The 14,418-nt window shown below is 37.8% G+C and overlaps 1 protein-coding gene across 13 annotated transcripts in view; it reads left to right on the forward strand.

The window, feature by feature from the left end:
• The window catches only part of LOC103033743 (R3H domain-containing protein 2), a 76,188-nt gene that overhangs the window by 12,391 nt on the left and 49,379 nt on the right, over positions 1-14,418 (forward strand). For 5 of the 13 annotated variants that reach the window (XM_022675640.2, XM_049479748.1, XM_049479746.1 and 2 more), the window contains exon 2: positions 14,235-14,311. The gene's annotated coding sequence lies outside the window, so the exon portion shown is untranslated. Of the gene's footprint in view, positions 1-3,490; positions 3,969-4,608; positions 4,696-14,231; positions 14,312-14,418 lie in introns of those variants that run through there. The other 8 variants (XM_049479739.1, XM_049479738.1, XM_049479741.1 and 5 more) reach the window with 8 other exon arrangements.

Consider the following 14,418-nt stretch of genomic DNA (forward strand, 5'->3'; position numbering starts at 1 on the left):
TGTTATTGTGGCCTTATCATAGCTCTTACGATGTGTTTATTGTAAAAACTTAAATCACAGTAACGATAAAATATGTTTAATCACACAGCCCAAAAAAAAAAAAATACAAATCTGGTGGAAAAATCTGGATACATTTTCTTTCAAAATGCAGCAGGCAGGGGCGCCGAGTGGTCCAGCGGTCTAAAGCGGGAGATCACAGGTTCGAAACCCCCCGCTTTGCCATCAAGCTGCCGGCGCTCAGAGGGAGCAAAATTGGCCCTGCTCCCTCCGGGTGGGTAGATGGGGCTCTCTCCCCACATCACTCCGAGGGTGATGTCCACAGCAGGGCGTCTGTGAGCTGATGTATCAGAACCGAGCCGCTGCGCTTTCCTTCAAGCGCGCTGGCTGCTCAGCAATGCTGCATCAGCAGCAGTTTGAAAAGAAGCGGTGGCTGACTTCACATGTTTTGGAGGATGCATGTGTTAGTCTTCACCCTCCTGGTGTATTGGGGCATCACTAGTAATAGGGGGAGTCCTAGAGAGTGGGTTGGGTAATTGGCTGTGCTAAATTGTGGAGAAAATGGGGAAAATTAGAAATAATATTTACTTTGTGCAGGTCTGTCTCCCCTATTGCAGCTTGTTTTTAGAAAAAGTAAACTGCAGGTTAGCGATGGCAGGAGAACGGTTGAGTTTCATTGTGGGAGAGTTTCTGTTTATTAGAGACACAGCTTCATGTGACTCTAGCTTCAAGGTAATGTGGATTAATACATTTAATTTCAGTTAGGCCTGGACAATAATTCGATATCGGTATTTATCGCGATAAGAAATGTTTCAATAACGGTGATATCATTTTTGTGGTATATCGATATGTATTATTTACAGAATCTGTCACGGACAGGCGTTTTACTGGCGTCAGCTCGCCGCACAGCTGAACACAATCAGCCTCCGTAGCTGGACTATCTCTGTGCGTGATTATGTAATCACATAGGCACGTAGCCAGATAGGCTAGGCTAGGCTAGATTTGGCTAGGCTAGGCTAGGCTCGGGTCCGCTACGCATCTAAAATGCCTCGCGCTGGAGCCAAACGGAGCCGGGACGAGCGGATCCAAGGCTAAGGTAGGCTCGGTTCGCATCTGAAATGCTCCGCGCTGGAGTGGAACGGAGCGGAACCAAGCCGAGCCTAGCCTAGCCTAGCCTCGGGTCCGCTCGGTCCGCCCACGGGTCCGCTCGGTCAGCCTCTGGTCCGCTCGGTCCACCCACGGGTCCGCTCGGTCAGCGGTCAGTTGCGGGTCCTCTTGGCTCCCAGCACGGGACATTTTTGATGCAAAATGAATGCCCCTGCCGCTTCCACAAGTGATCAATTGAAGGAGGGAGGTCTAATTCAGTGGTGAGGATTTGGTTCAACTCTCGAAGGTCTGCTAAACTTCAGTTTGCTGCAAATTGTGCCGGAGAGTGGAGCAGGTTAGCAGCGGTAACGTTAAAACATCTAATCTGTTCCACCACCTCAATCAGTTCCACTACATACAATATTTTCCTTATACTGGCTGAATCACTTTTATAGCGTATGTTGTAAGTTATTTAAGTTATTTAAAGTTTATGAATCCTTTAGGTTTGTTTATTTGACGGGGATATCATGTTCCTTTTATGTTTATAAAGAGTTGTATTTTGGCTGAAGCACTTTTGTAGCTTATATTGTAACTAAGTTATTTATAGTTGATAAAGCCTATAGGTTTGTTTATTTGATGGGAAAATCTTGTTGCTTTTATGTATATAAAGGCTTCTTTTATTCTTTATCCTAGTTGAAACACTTTTGTTTTGATCTGTTAAATTTGTTTACAAAAGAATAAGAAGCTCTGCTTCTGTCCTAATTTAAAGTTATTTTTATTGGTAATAGTTATATAGGCTTATGTTTGACAGGGATGTCATGTTTTTATTTTGCTATATGCAAATAAAATTGAGCATTGATTTATCTTGACTATTTTTTATTTCTTAAGTATTATAATGTTTTCGTGAAAGGAGGTTTCAAAGACTTAAATTAAATTTTCAGACAGTAGTAGGTACATATTTCCATTGCAGGGATTCTTCGCAGTTTTCTGTGGCCTTCTAAGTATTTATATCGATATCGAAATTATATCGTATCGACCGAAATTAAGGAATATATCGTGATATGAATTTTGGCCATATCGTCCAGCACTAATTTCAGTACAGTTTGTTTTATTTATTCATTTCACAGTTGATGTAAGCAGAAACATCATTGCAGCCAGTGTGAATATTTGTGTGCTTATGATCAATATGAATATTTTGTGTGCTAGTGTGTATCTGTTCAAAAAAATATCCTCATATTCAGAGACATGCATGTTTAAAGATACAAAAGGTTCGGCTTGCATTTCTTTTAGTTTTTATGGTGGCGTTTGTGGAATGTTTGTAGCCCTTTTTCTATTGTAGAAAGTTTTAAAGTTTAGAGTTTTAGTAGTCTGTGCAGATGATGTTTATGTGGGTGATGCTTTGTAGTAGAATAATGACCACTATTGTGTCAACTGTGTTTGGTTGCAGACAATTGGCTGTGGTATCTGAGTTTTCTTGCCCTGTGTTCACACTAACCGGCGACAGTTGACAGGTGGGCTTTTACAGTGTTTTTCAGTTCTGGCCCTTGCTTCAGACTAACGGTTTCACAACTGTCCCAAAACCCTACCAAAGCTTTATCAATCGTCCCAACAATAATATATATTTTTTAACATGACTGTTGTATTTATTTGTGTATTTTCTAATGCCATGATGTTTTCAGTTGTTTTTGTGTCTAATCATTTCTTTATTTTTGTTTTTGTTTTTTGCTGACACAGTAAAATCTGTCCATATCTGCTTGTCTTAAAAGAGCAGTTCCACCATTTCCCTTCTTACCTGATTACCGTTGCCACTGTTGAAGCTCCCAAGTTGACAGACATAGCGATTTACAAAGTACGATTATTAAATAATATATATATTTTTTTAGTTTTTTGCATTACCCTGTTATGTAGCCTTATTAGATCCATAGCCGGCTATCTAGAGAATCCCATGATGCTTCAGTGTTAAGAGTTTGAGGGTCAGAATTTATATTTATTTTCTGATTTGCTTTGAAAAATCAGTAATATGTATTTATCTTCATTTAATCAGGGGTGCCCACACATATTCAACGTAAAACTAAATATTAAAAACTCATTCTCAGCCTGGGCTTGTAAGGTTAACGGTTCATCTGTTAACTTTCTGACCACTAGAGGTCTGGTGGTTTTGCCTGTTGCACCTTTTAACATTTTTTCTCAATGTGTAAACCCAGTGATGCCTCAACCATTCTATAGCCTTATATGCTCACTAATACGATACAGAGCATTTTTCACTTTCACATTTATTAAGCATAAGCTTGACTGTAAGCACTCATGCACTATTGTAATGTACTTGTGTTCTCTGTTAAACTATAATCCATCCTGTTATGAATAAGTTTTGATTAAGTGAAAGTGTGTGAGTGTATTTCTTTAGCTGACAGCTCAAAGTGTTCAACTGCTTATCAGTGCAATTACTCTCTGGCTGTTTCAGTGAGACTAAAAGATGAAGAGAGACTCTGACGCGAGTGTGGTATGTGAATGTGAGAGAGAGAGAGAATGAATGAGCGCATGCTCGCATGTCAGTGAGGGAGAGAGAGCGCGAGTGCAGCTCATTGCCTCCTGCGCTTCATTCAGAAAAAGAAGGGGGGCGTCAGAAACGAAGTGTTCCCGTTCACAGGAAAATAACGATAGCGCAGCGGAGGAGAGAGGAAAGAGGGAAGAAGGAACAGTGAAAAGAGAAGGAGAAGAGAAAGATCGGTCTGTTTCTGCAGGCATGGACTGTTTGGCTGTTTTTTGGTGCCTGTATATGTTGTGATTGTTTCTGGACTCTGTGGTCTCTGTCAGTGAAGCACGCCAAGCCTCGAGCACCTGACGCTCACCGGAATCCCCACGAATACGACACTCAATACAGTAAGGTGTGTGTGTGTGTGTGTGTGTGTGTGTAGATACATGCTTGCTTAAGTGAAGATTCTTATTAATGTTGCCTGATATAGTACATGACATTACATTATTGCATCTCTTCTACTGTAATGTATACAGTCAATTAATCTGGTTCAAGTTGAACCTTCTCCATCTCTTTTACTGTATGTTTCTTACAGGCAGTTAGTTAGTGTGGTTTGACTTTTTCTTTCTTGTCCACTCTGGAAAGCTTTTAAAATTAATATAAAATATAGTTATGATTTGTAGTAGTATTCTTATAACTGTAACTTCCTCTTAGGGTGCGATGTGCTGCTCTGGAAGATGTAGTGATTAGCCAAGTTGTGGGCGATTGGAGAAGGATGGAAGGAATGAGGGATGGAGGAAATTGGGTCAGGGATGCAGGGGTAGGATGTTGGGAATTGCATAAGACATGTTAAGTGTTGAGCGTGTATACAGTATGTATGCTGCATTAATTATGATATGTATAATATGTAGCCTGTGTTCAAACTTGCACTCATTTAGCTATTAAAAAAATGATCATGCTGTAGTTTTGAATGGCTGCATGTTGAGGTTTATTTGCTCTGTGTGTGTTTGTGTGTGTGTGTGTGTGTGTGTGTGTTTGTGTGTCTGAGACAGAGTGTGGCATTGAGCGAGAGAGAGCGAGGTCCCTGTCTGCCCACCCGTGTGCAGTACGAGGGGGAGGGAGGCCTGGTCTTTGCTGAGGTAATGAGGAATTCCCTTTTGCTGAGTGCGTCCAGCGTTCGCTCTGGGGTGGACGAGGAGGTGGAAGGTGGGGGTGGAGCCCTGGTGGGAAGGGGACATCAACTTGCCATACTGTTGGTCACCCACATTGTCACAGACTCACACTCACACACACACTGGGCAGGGGAAGCTGTGTGTGTGTGTGTGTGGGTCAGTGTGGGGGAGTTGAGAACAGTGAGGGTGTAGGTTTGATGGATTAAAAGCAATAAGAGGAGGTGGTGAAAAGAACCAATCAGGGAATTTTCCATCAGGGAACTTTCTTCTAAAAGATGCTCACCTCCACTGCAAAGATAAAAGTGCCCCCCCTCCCTCATTACCTCCACCACCCCACCCACCCAGTCCCTTGTTCTCTTCCTCTCCTCACGCTCTCGCTACCCCTGCAGAGCCTCTGCCATCAACAACTCTGTCTGCACCTCCACCTGAACCTACTGTGCGCACACACACACACATGTGCGTGCATGCACACACACACACACACACACACACACAAGGGTTATTTTTAAGCATTGTGTGCTGGAACAGAGAGTCAGAGGGAGAATGAGAGAGAAATGGTGAGTGAGTGTGGATAGGAAATGGAGAGCTGTGGAGAGCGGAGAGAGGGAGAAGCTCTTGTGAATAACAAATCTGCTGCTATAAATAGCAAGCAGTCCTCATGGCCTCCAACTCTTGCAGGTTTCCTTTTTTTCTTATTAAACCGCCTTTTCGCCTCCTCCTTTTGCTTTCTGATGAAGATTTTCTCTAAGAACCTTTCCCACATGTCTTCCTTTTCCTTTCTCACAGGATCTTTCCTCAGTACCAGTGTCTGTAATACCTTTATGACACTGATTTCATGGGTGTTGAACGGTTGTTGGATGTCTCATTTTTATTAATAACATTGATTTTGTTTATTTGGTACATTGTGTTTAACATATCAGCTCAAGGGCTGAAATCCCTCTGCCACCCCTGTGCACCACATATCTGGAGTACAAATGCACCAGACAGATCTGACAAAAATAAAAAATAAATAAATAAATACAGTGCAGAGATATTTTTCAAACCAGCTTTAGAATCTGCATGTCAGAATGTGTAAAGTAACCTTACAAAAAAGATGTCATGATGCATGCATACATCAGACCATAAAATAACCAGTTGTTTACAGTCACCTGCCAGCCATACCAACTGATAAGAGAATACGCTTGTTTTATATGAGCTGGACACTTGTGCAGCATAGAGGGAAGTGGGGAAACGTTCGTAGTAAGAGTAACTACAGATCATTGTTGTCTTTTGGCATTAGAAATATGATTTTTTTCACCTCATCCTATCTTAAAAAATCATTTTTAATTCTTCAAGCTTCTCAGAAAATTCACATGTACAACTGCTCACAAGGGAAAACTTATTTTGTATATACTGCAGGGGTGTATAGAAGTAAAGAGGGAGCCTAACAGCAAAAAATAACAGTTTTCCAATAACATTGATTACATAATAACATAGGTTGTCGACATAATCAGAGATGAGGGGGCATGTGTTTAACTATTAAATTACACTTTTGCATTTCTGACTGTAAATTGTAACTTTTGATAAATTAATAAATATTGATTTTTTTCTGATATTTTACAATAGTATCAGAAAAGATGTAAGGTTTTGCATTAATAGTTAATAAACCCATTTAGCTCTATACATTGACATCGCCTGGACCCTGTGTTTCCCTTCTCTAACCCACCCACTACACCCAGGCAGGGATTGTTAATAAGGTGATTAGTTGGATAAGTGGGATAGACTACAGTGTGCTGGACGGGGGATATTCCAGATCTGGGGTTAGGAATCACTGAATGTCTTTCACTGCTAATGTAACTTGTTCTGCTTGCAATGTTGTTTTGTAACAATGTAAAACCAGAGATGCTTTCGGGATCATAGGAGGTTAAAACATTAATGAATCATTGAATTGGGTAGCTTCCATCTTAATCCTTATCCAGTTATGTAATACACATATGCTAAAACATAAACATAGTACGATCACCTATAAAAGCATTCAACAGTAAATATCAGTATGTGTCCAGAATCTGTAACACACACACATAAACAATAGTTTTAAAAGTACTAAACTAAATCAGTCCAGAATGTCTCATTATATAAACTGAAACTCAACGTTATTTTACTTCAGTAAATAGAACATTTGACCTTAACTCTGTAGCTGCAACACAAAGATTAGATCTGTATCAGCTGATATTTAGCATTGCGATATGCAATTAGGGACATCAGGGTCCTCTTAAAATCTTATTAAATGCATTGCAGGTTCTTAATAATGCCTAAAGCACACAAAATACAACAAATTAATAACTGGGGCTAACTAATAAAAACTGGAGTTGGGCTACGTATCATAAATATTGGAATATTCAAAACTGTCTTGTACAAGATACAAGATAATATTGTAATATTGCAACTACTACAAAGGTTATTACCTGTGTATTTAAGTTAAAAAAAAAGAATATGTATGGGTTGTTTGTGTTTAAAGTGGTTTATTTTATGACATTATGACGTTTATGTGTAGAGCTTGTTCTTTCTCAACTATGTCACTAATTCACAGTATACTGGTATAGAAGGTGTATATAGTCCAGCACTGTGATCCTCTGGAAATTAAATGCTGTGCCTGATTAACTGCATGGCATTTTTTGGGATTTCCCTCAAATAACACAGCATATTGTTACAGGTTTTGTGGTATTGGTTCTAAATTACCTTTATTTTCCATCAGCATTTCAGATTTTCATTTCATTAAAAAATGAATCACATCTGATAGGAAAGACCCACAAGTGCTGTTCAAAATGAGAGCGTGTGATTGATGAGAAGTTTTGCTTTTTATAATTAACAGTATTTGACTTTTTTCTGCCAATAAAACCCATTAGCCTCACATTTCTACATTTAGTTAAAGAAACTTCTGGTGTTGAGTGTGTGTGTGTGTGTGTGTGTGTGTGTGTGTGTGTGTGTGTGTGTTTGTGTGTGGTGTGTGTCAGGTTACTGGTATCACTTGTGCCCAACCGTGGGAAAAAGAGAGGAGGAGGCCCATAAGTCAGTAAGTGAGAGCTGGGGAGAGAAAGAGAGAGAGAGGGAGCACAAGAGCTGGAGAGAGGTGGGTGGGGAAAAGAAATCAATACTAACCTCTGGGGTGACTGGCTCTGTAATTGGTTTTAAAGTCAACGAGTTCACGCTTTTCTCATCAGAAATCACATCATTGTGGTCTGTATGCACACACCAATCTATATGTGTATTGAAACAGGACCCCAGACGACAGCTGTATTGAAACCCAACAACCAAATATTGTGTCTTTCTTTCCTTTAGGTGGATGATTAAGCTTGTAGTAATTATTGATTGTTTTATTGAAGCACTGATTGTTGAGCTGGAAACAGTTTGGCAGTTTTTAAGTCTAAAGAACACAAAACCCGACAAAGTAAACACGAATGGGAAGTGTAGTTCAGGTAGCAAAGTAGGTAGTAAAGCTGAATTAAGTCCTTGTGTTGTAAGGCACACTGTCAGAGGCAGATCAATCAGGGTTATCGTGTGACTGAAGTGAAGTGGACCCTGGTGTCTTTTTCAGTCTTGACCTCAGACCTTTGATATCTGCTTCTTTTGTTGTCTCTGGTTCTGGTTTTGTCTCTGATCTTCATGCAGTTTTGTTAGTTGGCTGGGTGTCAAATTCGATATCAAAAAGGCACAGACTAAAATGTCTCGGTACTACCAAGGTCTAAAATGTCTAAAACAAAATTTGGTGCCTGTTTCTGATACTTTGCATGAAACACTCATAAACGTGGCAAAAGCAGAGAGTGTGCACAGCGAGGTAAAACAACAGCGACGCTGCCCTGGCACACACAAGCGGCGAGCAGGCTCAGAAACATGGTGAGCATGTTTGTGGTGATTATTAAAATTGTCCACACATCGCCACTGTGCTAAAATCTCAGCCACTTTTTTGCTCACTCTCGCACTGTCTCTCTCTCTATCTCTCTGTCTCTCTCTCTCTATCTCTCTCTCACTCGCTCTGTCTCCCCCTCTCTCTCTCATCTGAGATATTATAATTCTAATAGTAAAAAAAAAAAAAAACTTTAGTCTGCCTAATCTAAACCACACTACATTATTATTACTGCCCCTTCTTAAAAATACAGGGAACTAGCAGCATTAAAAACAAAAATCATGATTATAATGTTTTATTTTTTGTATAATTAATGGTTGACACCTCCTAATATAATTTATTTTTGTCAATGTATTGCTGATATTTTTTATAAAGAACTAATAAAACTGAAATACATAAAGCAATATGCGTAGATAAAATATTTCTAGTTTAAACACAAGCAATGAATTTTGTTCTTAATAAAATGCCACAAGTATGTTCACTGTTTGTTCCAACAAGATTGATTAATTGAAAAACAGAATGAGATTCATGTCGGCTGTTAAATAAATACCTCGTGTAATGATAATTACTGTTTTTTTGTATTTTTGGTTACAATTTAGAAAAAGGTATCGCAAAACGTATAGTTTGGGTATCTTTACTGAATTAAAAGAATCATATCGGTACCAGTATCAAACATTTTAGAACTATACCCAGCCCTAAACTTAAATGCAATCGTATGAAGAAGTAAAAACCTGTCTGCGGCAAAACAAGTTTGTAGCGGTAAGCGGTACACAGCAAAATGTTTGGGTTTAAGAGTTGTCCCTTTCAGCAGCTCTCTTTCTGTTACAGACACTATACAGTTCTGTGCAAATGTTTAGGGACCTTTTAAAAGTTAGAGTTAAAAAGCTGTTTATATGGGTAGTGAGTGTTTACATTAGAGATACACCATTAAAAAAAAAAGTCTAACACTGAACATGTCGGATATTTAACACTTAACCATTTTAATAACCCAGCAGACGACCCAACATAGCTCAAAACATTTACCTCAGCAGTGCTCTTCTAATCAATAATCTCTTTAGCAGTGCCATTCGAGTCATAAATTACCTCAGTAGTACTGCTCTAGACACATGAGTAAAATTTACACAGAGAAATGCAGCCAAACAAATGCCAAGGCTAAGTTAGCTCGGCTAATGTTACAATGTTAGCAAGCCCTGTACAGCTCGTATGTTTTAGCTGGAAAGAGGAGTAAAAGTTTGTGAAAGATGAGTAAATTGTTACTTAAAGTGATAATTGATGTTGAACGCTTTTCATTTATGCAAGTTAAGTGTAAAAAATGAACTTAAACCTGCCGTTTGTCGGCTCTCCCTGTCTGCTTTCTCCCTCACTTTTTAACAGCACTCTGAGCAGCGCTGCTGCTGCTTAAAAGTCATCTGTTAGAGGAAACACTGAGCCTTAAAATAAATGTGTCATTGTGAGTTATAAATTATTCAGACTTTTCATAAATATTTTCTGTTGCCAAAAACCTGTGCATGCCAAGTTAGTTTACTCAGTAAAACCGTGGGTACAAAGCTAGCCTTTTTCAGGGGTGCTAGACAGAGTGATATTAAAATAAATACCAATAGTAAAACAGGATTTTTCACCATATTTAACCAGAAATCAATGGTCCAGAATGTAAGGATGTAATTAATGCCATCTGTGTATCAAAGATGCAAGTAAAATAAATTATGATGGTCAAACATAATCTGCCTCTGGTTGATGTGTCATGGAAAATGAGAAAAGTGCTAATCGCTCTAATATACAGTATGTGTACTTTAGTTTATGATGTAATATATGAAATAGAAGTTTAGTCTCATTCTCATTCTACCTTAGTATACAGCTGTTATGCTACAGTAAAAAACCACAGGAAGTTGCAAAGTTCATATCAGTTCAGATTTCTTTATACAGTATAGCACTACAAAATCTTACAAAATCTTGAGACCCATGAAAAAAAAAAGAATGTTCTCAAATACGATTCTCCATAAAATGTATTATTATTATGTTTTTAAACCCTCTTCATTGATTTATGCAGACTATTTGATATGTTGCATTTTATGTTCCATTTTACAGTTTATAAAGCATAACTCTCATTTTGGAATATACCTTATGCAAACAGTGGTGTGACACTGGAAAGCCAGTATCGTCGTTATGTAAAAACAGTACTTTATGAGCAATTTCAACTTTTATCTGGTTAAATTAGACATTAATAATATAAATGTAACCATTTATACTCATCATTTTACTGAGTCTGAACCTTATAACACTTAGTCACAGATAAGCATTATTCTAAGGTTATGATAATTTAATTGATAGGATTGATTAAAAACTAGCGTTTTCTGACCAGTTTTTGAGGCTCCAATATATATTTTTTTGTGTTTTTGCTCTGTTCCTGTCTCTTTCTTTTAGATCAGGCTTGAGTTGAATCAGTGGGGGGGCTGGATGAAAATAGGAACATTTTTGCGCAGGAGAGAAAGGGAGTGGTAGCAGGTGGAGGGAGAGAATGAAAGGACCATTAGAGGAGGGGTACAGTGTGTGTGTTTTATTGTGTGTATGTGTTTGGAGGAGAGGAAAGTAGTACCTGAGCAGATGGCATGGCTCTGTGTGGTACGGGCAGTGCCAACACTGACAGGTCAGCTACGTCACTGAAGACTCCTGCACCAACTCTGCGACATTGATGGTCCTCCTGGACCACCAGAGCCCAAATAATAAACAGTGAGAAACTCAGTGTAAAAAGAGATTTAGTGACATTGGTGGATTAGATTATTGGTTTACACAGTATAAGGAGCTCAGTGCTATTTACTAAAAATAAGATTAATAAATTAGCTAGAGCTGGGTAATCTGGCATAAATATAATATTCCGATACCAACGTTTTTTTTTTTTTTTCTGACACCTGGTATACTATAAAGGAAAAAAAAACAGATAAATGTATAGATGTCGTTCAGTTTGTAAACTGGTATATAAAATATGTAATAAAAATTAATGTCTTAATTAAGACTAATTATTGTCTCTCGAAATTGTAGGACAGTGTTAAAATGCTGACTACTTATTTCTGTGTTTAATCTTTCCTTTTTGTTCCTACTGTTTTTATGTTATTGACACAGAAGAAGATGTTAAGATACAGTAGAAATTGAATTTAGCAGATTTTTCCTTAAATGAATGAATGGGGTTCAAATGTTTTTGCACTCTTTAAATGTAATGATTATACAAATCTGAGCAACCACCTGAAATACCATAGCAATTACTTATACTTTTATACTGTATCACACATCTATTGACTATGTAGCAATACCATGGGAACTAGCTAGCAACCACCTGAGGTTCCATAGCAACCACCTGGCATATCATCAGAACCCCCATGCTACACCATAACATCTACTTTAGATATACTTTGCATCTTGCAGTCACTAACTAGCTACCACTTAGCAACACCCAAGCAACCACATGGAATACCATAGACACTAATTGGGACCATTTAGTTGTATTGTTTAGTTTGTTGCTCCATTGAATCATTACACACAAATAAATTTGAGTTGAGTTTGAGATAAATTTGAGATTCTATTAGAGTCATGAAAGCAGGAGTTTCCAGTATGATGTTGGATAAATGATCTCATATTAGCCAACAAATGCTCCTCTTTACTCCAGTATTTTGTTGCAGAATCCCTGTCTCTCTCCTAAGAGGCATGTGAGGGGGTTAAAGGATTTATCTGACATGTATTCAGCTGCGTGTTTGTTTGGTGGAGGGTGTGTTATAGTAGCCATCTGCCTCTTTGTGCTCTTTGAGGAGTTCTAACTCTAACTCCCAGCATCTGCCTCTTAAGAACTTCTTAACAGAACTGATACCAAGTTTTCACACGCTTTACAGTCAAGCATGATCAACTGATTTACAGGATGCTGCAGATTCCTGAAAAGTCTTAAAGAGGCTTATGCTTTGCAATTAGCTATTTACATTTTTTGAGGTGCAATTATGACTCTGTGGGGCACCTTTTTCATGTTTATTTATTACTTTCTGTTAGCTAGCATAGATGGTACATTAGGAAACTGAATAAAACAGTTTAAATTACCACGATTTTGCACTGGACCCTATTTTGTTTAGTGCAGTTTTATGTGTGATGATATTCATTTTTGTTTTAGTTTTTTCAAAGTATTGGTTTAAAAAAAAAAATACAAATTTCACTGTATATAAATTTATTGTCTGCTTTTTGTTATTGCAGTGTTATTAAGTGATTTTAATTTTGAGAGATTGAGTGATATTAAAAAGTCTACAGTTAAATTTCCCATTATCTGCAGATACTAGTATTGCACAATGGTATCATCAGATTATATCGTTATCAGTCGATGCCGATTAAAAAAAAATCTATTTATATAAATTATCAATAATTATCTATTAACTTCTAATATCATTGTGCATTCCTATATGATCAATGTTTCAAAACGATACTTGCTGATTTTTATTTATTTATATTATTTTTAAAGTTATAAAGTTATGCTGGGGTGTGTAGTCTCTCTTTAAGTTTTATAAATGTGTATATCGGCAGTCTGCAATTATATATACGTGTAGTATCAGTTATTGGCATCGGCCCAGAATTTCCACATCGGTGCAATCCTAGCAGATACCCTGATGTAAATTGTGAGGCATGAGTTTAAATACAGCATATAATTGTGTAAAGTGATCAATATGATGATTATTTGGGTGGATATGCGTGGTGGACAGGAGTGTATAGAGGCAAGTCCTCTTTTAATGCATAAGAAGTTGAGCATGATGAAAGTTGCTGTCTTTAAACATCAGGGTACAAATTGAATATATATATATATATATATATATATATATATATATAAATATTTGATTTATCTGTTCAGCTGCAGAGAGATTTTTAAAACAGGGCTAAAAGGAAAAGAGTTTAGCACATGCTCTTAGATGTGAAGAGTAAAAAGTGTCTGTGGTAAGTGATATGGCGTTGATATGTACCACTGTCTGACTTGAGGATGCTCTTTAATTAGTTATTTTGTTTGTGTTTTAGTTTAGTTAACTTAAAACTGATCATGTTTTTTGTTTAACTCAACTGAGTGAGGGGAAAAAGCATCTGTGTATATATGTAGGTCATGTTCAGTTTTTTAAATGTTGGGCAGTGCCCAGTATCATGTAAGCTTTCAGATGCTGACAAAAATACTGTTTTTACCTTTTTTAGCAGATTCAGTGGTAAACAGTGAGGAAAAGATAAACCTGTGAGAAAGTGGTGCAGAAGATCCACCACAGCAGCATAACATTCACAGACTATATGCTACCAGCCACTAAGCCCATCCCCCTTTATGCTTCAATCTGTAAACTAGAAACCATAGTAATGGACATGTGGTTTGATATTCTTACAAAAAAAGACAGTAAATCTATATTGGATTTTATTTATTTCAACTTCACATTGTCATGTTGCTATGAGTGTATTTACTGACCTTTGTTTTTGTCAAGCTATATAGCTACATAAAACTAAATAAGTGTACTAATCCAATACAGTGTATCAAGACTGTGGACAATCCAAGCATATTGTAATGGATGTTGGTTGTTCCAATCCAGTTCTGATAATTTGTGTTTTGTTTTGTGTTTTCTTCTAGCAGAGCCCCCTCTGGATTGAGCTAGGTGTCAGTAACGCACAGGTTTTCCAGCTCTAAGCAGAGAGGAGAGTACACAGAAGGTAATAAAACACTTTAAACTCTTATTGTGTTTAAACTATTGTGCAGTTGAGCATGACAGTCAATCATAAAATATGTAATTCTAATGCTTTTACTGGGTTTAAGATGC

This window comes from Astyanax mexicanus, chromosome 5 (assembly GCF_023375975.1).
Source record: "Astyanax mexicanus isolate ESR-SI-001 chromosome 5, AstMex3_surface, whole genome shotgun sequence".
NCBI lineage: Eukaryota > Metazoa > Chordata > Actinopteri > Characiformes > Acestrorhamphidae > Astyanax > Astyanax mexicanus.